Raw genomic sequence first — 7,435 nt, 5'->3', positions numbered from 1 at the left:
ACAATACTGATACTGAACACAATACTGAACACGATACTGAACACAATACTGAACACGATACTGAACACAATACTGAGCACGATAATGAACACAATACTGAACACGATACTGAACACGATACTGAACACGATACTGAACACGATAATGAACACAATACTGAGCACGATAACACGACACTGAACACGATACTGAACACAATACTGAGCACGATAATGAACACAATACTGAACACGATAAGGAACACGACACTGAACACGACACTGAACACGATACTGAACACAATACTGAACACGATAATGAACACAATACTGAACACGATAAGGAACACGACACTGAACACGATACTGAACACGATACTGAACACGATACTGAACACGAATACTGAACATGAACACGATACTGAACACGATACTGAACACGATACTGAACATGATACTGAACACGATACTGAACACGATAATCAACACAATACTGAACACGATAAGGAACACGACACTGAACACGATACTGAACACGATACTGAACACGATATCGAATCCTCAACAAAAACAAAAGTGTATGTTTAACGATGGAGAATTGAGGGAGAGCACACACTGTACTGTACTGTACTGCACTGTACTGCACTGTAGGTTCGGTTGGCGCTAGCTCCGGGGTTGTTTGTGTGTTCCACTCATGCGTAAACAGAAGTTGGCATGGCACGACAGTGGCTGCTGGGTTTCTCTGTCGCTCTCGTCTTAAAACAAACACAGAGGGGAGAAATGGACTTTTAATGGCATCTGGGAGCCTCCTAATCAAACTGAGGCCACAGAGAGCTGTGTTTATGTAAAAAGCACCACACTCACTGTAAACTGTGTGAATTTCCTGGCCTGAGACACCGAGACAGTCTCCCAGAGGACAGGAAGAATAGAGATATTAACGTGGTGCCAACAGCCAACATTTGTTTCAGATTCAGCGTTAAAGGGATAGTTCATGTAAATACATGTTTAGATATTTATTTCTTTACCTTGAAAAGCAATCTACGGACAAGGCAATCCACAGTTTGGTTTTGTTAAACTAGCCACTGCAAACTAATGCTGATATTTCAAGGTAAAGAAACAAATATCAAGGAAAGGAAACATATCTAAATTTCTCAACTTTCCCTTTAACTCCGAACTCACTGATTTATTCTGTCAGTTTGTCGAGGAGTAATCCTACAGCTACCAAATGTAAACACAAGAAAGTGGGCACCCACCAGTATTTATGGACACCCTTTTAATCAAAACGCTGCTTTGTACATCAACTCTGTTATGTGTTTTCTTCTTTTCTTGCCTTTCATGTGAGTAGGATGTTAAATCTCCTTCGTTAGTTAGAGTGATAATCGTCTACATTCTCCCTGTGTACTAAGCCAGAATGTATGGCACCACACCACTATGGTCTTTCATCCATTAGGTGTAGTATATAATACGGTGGTTTGCTTGGCCCTACCCTGAGACACCACGCACACACACCCTGAGACACCACTCGCACGCACGCACGCACGCACGCACACACACCCTGAGACACCACTCCCTGCACCACACACACACACACCCTGAGACACCACTCGCACACACACACACACACACACACACCCTGAGACACCACTCGTACACCACTCGCACGCACACACACACACCCTGAGACACCACTCGCACGCACGCACACACACCCTGAGACACCACTCGCACACACACACACACACACACACACCCTGAGACACCACTCGCACACACACACACACACCCTGAGACACCACTCGCACACACACGCACACACACCCTGAGACACCACTCGCACCACACACACGCACACACACCCTGAGACACCACTCGCACACACACACACACACACACCCTGAGACACCACTCGCACACACACACACACACACACCCCCTGAGACACCACTCGCACACACACACACACCCCCCTGAGACACCACTCGCACGCACACACGCACGCACGCACGCACACACACCCTGAGACACCACTCGCACACACACACACACACACACCCTGAGACACCACTCGCACACACACACACCACCCTGAGACACCACTGCACACACACCCTGAGACACCACTCGCACGCACGCACCACGCACACACACCCTGAGACACCACTGAGACACCACGCACGCACGCACGCACGCACACACACCCCTGAGACACCACTCGCACGCACGCACGCACGCACACACACACCTGAGACACCACTCACCACTCGCACGCACACACGCACACACACCCTGAGACACCACTCGCACGCACACACACCCTGAGACACCACTCGCACGCACACCCTGAGACACCACTCGACACCACTCGCACGCACGCACACACCCTGAGACACCACTCGCACGCACACGCACGCACGCACACACACCCTGAGACACCACTCGCACGCACGCACGCACGCACACACACACCTGAGACACCACTCGCACGCACACACGCACACACACCCTGAGACACCACTCGCACGCACACACACCCCCTGAGACACCACTCGCACGCACACACACCCTGAGACACCACTCGCACACACACACACACACCCTGAGACACCACTCGCACACACACGCACACACACCACCCTGAGACACCACTCGCACGCACGCACGCACACACACCCCCTGAGACACCACTCGCACGCACGCACACACACACCCTGAGACACCACTCGCACGCACACACGCACACACACCCCCTGAGACACCACTCGCACGCACACACACCCTGAGACACCACTGAGACGCACGCACACACCCTGAGACACCACTCGCACGCACGCACACCCCCTGAGACACCACTCGCAGACACCACTCGCACGCACGCACACCCTGAGACACCACTCACCACTCGCACGCACACACACCCTGAGACACCACTCGCACGCACACACACCCTGAGACACCACTCGCACGCACACACACCCTGAGACACCACTCGCACGCACACACGCACACACACCCTGAGACACCACTCACCACTCGCACGCACACACGCACACACACCCCTGAGACACCACTCGCACGCACACACACCCTGAGACACCACTCGCACGCACACACACCCTGAGACACCACTCGCACGCACACACACCCTGAGACACCACTCGCACGCACACACGCACACACACCCTGAGACACCACTCGCACGCACGCACACCCTGAGACACCACTCGCACGCACACACACCCTGAGACACCACTCGTTTGGTCTTTAATGGGCAAAACAGACGAGGGTCATTGGATAAACAACGGTTTAGAGGAGGAGAGCCCAGACAGGAGGGAAATGGCATTGATTCTGGGTCCACATGTCAGCAATTTGGGGGCATTGTGTATCTTGGCCCAAAGCAGAGGCTCATGATCGATGGAGGAGTGAAAATCTCAAATCCCTGGCACCGAATGCAGCCCTGGAAATTGCTTTCAGCTGATAGCTTCATTTCAGTTGACGTTTATCAACTGAATTACTGGTCCTCCGGAACGGTGAGGAGAGGGGAAATGTTTTTTGTTTGTTTGTGCCTCTTGTCCAAATTAACACTCACTACTAGAATTGATAGTGTTAGACTAGTGTACCCCCCTTAGATAAACCAGCGGCTGGTTGAGAGGATAAAGTAAGAGGAGAGGTAATTGCGGTCAGTTCTTGTCGTCAGAGATACTGTATGTTACAGTTCCTCCCTGGTTATCTGAGCAAGAGTAAGGAAGTCTCTCTCTCTCTCTCTCCCAGGGGCCTCGTCTTCCTACTTTACTTTGCGTGCAGATTATGCATGATTTAATTATTCATTTCTGGCGTCTTGTGAGAGTCTTATGACTGTGGTGTAACATTGATATGCCGGTTAGATTTGGTGAGAGTAAGAGAGTACTTCGTTGGAGCCTGGCTGAGGGGTTTTGCAGGCATGAAGCAGGCTATCATACCTCCCTGCCAGTACTGCTCTGATTACACACCCAACACCCAGCCCATGTTCAGAACGGTGGTTAGGAGGTTTCGAGAGAGAGAGAGAGTGAGATGTAGAGAGCCGTGAAGCACTTCAGTGGCCTCAGAATTGGCAACCCGTACGCCCATCGCGTCTTCGCCATGTGAAGTGTGCGAGCCACCTGACGATCTCATCAAGAATCCAATCAGCGAGGATGTAGAAAATGCACTTCTGGTGTGATGGGAAAGACTTTCAGCCAGGTAGTTTGTGCCATAGGGGCATATTCGCTGCATATGTAAATCAGACTGGAAATTAACTCCGATTTGATGTTCAGAAAGCTGTTAGGAGGAAGGGGGCAAAATTGGAGGGTGGGCAGAGAGAGACCCTTGTCTCATGAGCTAGGCAGAGATAGAAAAGAATAGGCTCTGCACAGTTGCTGATCCATTATTCATATTTGGTGGCATTGTTTGAAATACAATGAAGTCGGTTCTCCGATAAGAACGACTGCCCTTGCGGGCCTACTTTGGTAGGCCACAATCTTGATGGCCTGCTGTGCATATGGTTCAGGGCTAATGGAATATCAGGTCTACCTGAAGACAGGTATGTGTGACTTCGGGGTCATAGGGTCAAATACGTGTGTAGGATGAATGATAAACATTAATGCAGAGGTTTTGAGCCTATAAGATGCTGTACTGTAAGCATGGGTCTAATGTAGGCCCTTAAAAGCCATTCTCCCGTCTCAAGAATAGGTCTATTATAGTGGGGAAATTGTGGTTGCATATATGAAACACCATTAGCAGGAAGTGGAGGATCTTAATCCTCAGGTAACTAATACTGGGGAGAGAAATTGCTTCCTTCCTTTCCTCTTGTTTAACATCTGACTGAATTGACCTGGTCTGCGAGCCATTTCAGCGTCACGGGCGGAACGTGCACTCGTTTTTGGGGGTGGGGTCATACCCCTGGGTGGGTCAGTGCACGCCTCGCCACGGGCCCGGCTGCCCGTCTCTCGAGTAGAGCGTTGCTTTAGTCTGAAGTGGTTAAAATGTCATTCCAAATCGCCTGGACGTCGTGATTACCGGCACGGGAGGAATTATATATTTAGCTTGATGTTCGCTGCGATTTCCTCCCCCCCGTCTTGATCTTAAGTGACTGGTACCCTCGACGGTTCCTATCTCTGAGGAGTTGAACTCGTCCCCTGGGAACCCTGTAATCAAGGGCCTCGGAGCGGCAAAGAGAGGAAATGAGATGGTGGTGGGGGAAGAGGGTGGGAGGGGCCCGGGGGATCATAAATGACACAGTGTTCTGTGTTCCTATTCTAATCTGCATATGACTCAGAACCCCCTACTACAGTATAGACTGTAGATGGCTATGCCTATATTTGAAAGTATGTGAAGGTGCTCATGCAAGTCCCCCAAACGTATATAGCCTACGAAGCTTATAGCGTACCCATGTTAAGCATCACAAAGCGATTGCCTGCATCCTCGTTGTTCACAAGGGCTCAAGCGTAATGACGTCGAACTGCTACAAGAACCTATTGTTGCGTCGAGCGTCTCTACACTCCTCATCTTCTTTTTCTTTTGACCCCTTTTTCGTGGTATCCAATTGTTTTTAGTAGCTACTATCTTGTCTCATCGCTACAACTCCCGTACGGGCTCAGGAGAGACGAAGGTTGAAGGTCATGCGTTCTCCGATACACAACCCAACCAAGCTGCACTGCTTCTTAACACAGCACGCATCCAACCCGGAAGCCAGCCGCACCAATGTGTCGGAGGAAACACCGTGCACCTGGCAACCTTGGTTAGCACGCACTGCGCCCGGCCCATCACAGGAGTCGCTGGTGCGCGATGAGATAAGGACATCCCTACCGGCCAAGCCCTCCCTAACCCGGACGACGCTAGGCCACGACCGGATCTCCCGGTCGCGGCCAGTTACGACAGAGCCTGGGCGGGAACCCAGAGTCTCTGATGGCACAGCTGGCGCTGCAGTACAGCGCCCTTAGCCACTGTGCCACCCGGGAGGCCCTATTCCTCATCTTCTCCAACCATGTACATGACCTTGAGAAAGACCTGTGTCCCTTACTGTATGAACTGATCAGACATAGTTTTCTGCATCCCAAAAGTTCTTTGAAATATGCCTTGGCACACACACACACACACACACACACACACACACACACACACACACACACACACACACACACACACACACACAGTCCGAAACGTGACTCCAATCTTTAGGCCCCTTAAACTCTAACCGGTCCTGAGATATCCTCTGAGATATCCTGAACTAGACTAATACATGATAATTCCCCTCATAAAAAAAGAGGTGATCATTTGCTTTCCAAATGCCACGGATTGGACAGGAAGTCTGTTAATCTGAAACCCGATCCGGGAGGAAGGAAGGACTCAAGAACCAGTGTTCAGAGCTTTCACCGATCATATTCATCACAGCCGCCAGGCCCGGCCCGGCCCAGACTCATTAGCCTCAGCACTGCACTTAACTAAACATCTTTCCCATAAAATAAATGCTTCCAGGTTACTCTGCCTAGCCCAGGTTGCCTCCTCGCCTCAATGGCCCATCTGATCTCAATTACCTCAGTCGGTTGGTTAGCGGTCCTGGTGCTATAGTGGTGGTGTCCTGATCAGACCTGGGTTCAAATAGTCTTTGAAATCTTTCAAATACTTTGTCCGTTTGCTTTAACCTGCCTGGAGTGACAGGGTTTGGAGACGGTTGGGACTTTTCTTTTGGTTCCATTGCAACAGACAAGCTCAACCAAGCACACATAAAGTATTTGGAAGTATTTTGAATAGTATTTGAACCCAGGTCTGACTGGTGGTGGAGTAGTGATACCGGACCCCTAATCTGACTCTGAACCTGCAAGGCCACATCACAGCTCCATGGCAAGGGGTAAGAGCCCAAACTGAGGTGTACCCCGACCGACACAGGTCTGCCTACACGCTGTCCCTCTCATTTAGACTACAACCCACGTCTCCCAAATGGCACCCTTATTCCCAATATAACGCAACGGTGGGCTCTGGTCAAAAGTAGTGCAGTATATACGGAATAGGGTACCATTTGGGAGACAACCAAGGAGGTAAGAGGAGGGAAAGCGTTATTGAGTAATTGGTTCCTGATGCTTTCCCCCTTTCCTTTGGAATATTAATGACCAGATAGTCGGCCTCCCAAATGACATCCTATCCCCTATATAGTGCACTACTTTTGACCAGGGCCCATATACTCCCCATATGCAGGGAGAATGGTACCATTTGGGACACAGACATAGTCTTTTTGGTCTCTGGGTTGATATTGCAGGAGGAAGTGGGGCCTAAACGCATAGGAGGAAGTCCTATGTGATGGGTTTAACTGTCATTTTGGGGGGGATCAGACATTTGGTGTTCCAGTTCCAGAGGAAGTAGCATGTTTCTTCTTAAGACAGGAGGAGCTTGGCTCAGGCTGGTCTAAAAGTATTTATGGCACAGGTTTGCGAGAGAATGGTTTGGAG

This window comes from Oncorhynchus tshawytscha, linkage group LG20 (assembly GCF_018296145.1).
Source record: "Oncorhynchus tshawytscha isolate Ot180627B linkage group LG20, Otsh_v2.0, whole genome shotgun sequence".
NCBI classification, from domain to species: Eukaryota; Metazoa; Chordata; class Actinopteri; order Salmoniformes; family Salmonidae; genus Oncorhynchus; species Oncorhynchus tshawytscha.
This window is presented reverse-complemented; position numbering follows the sequence as displayed.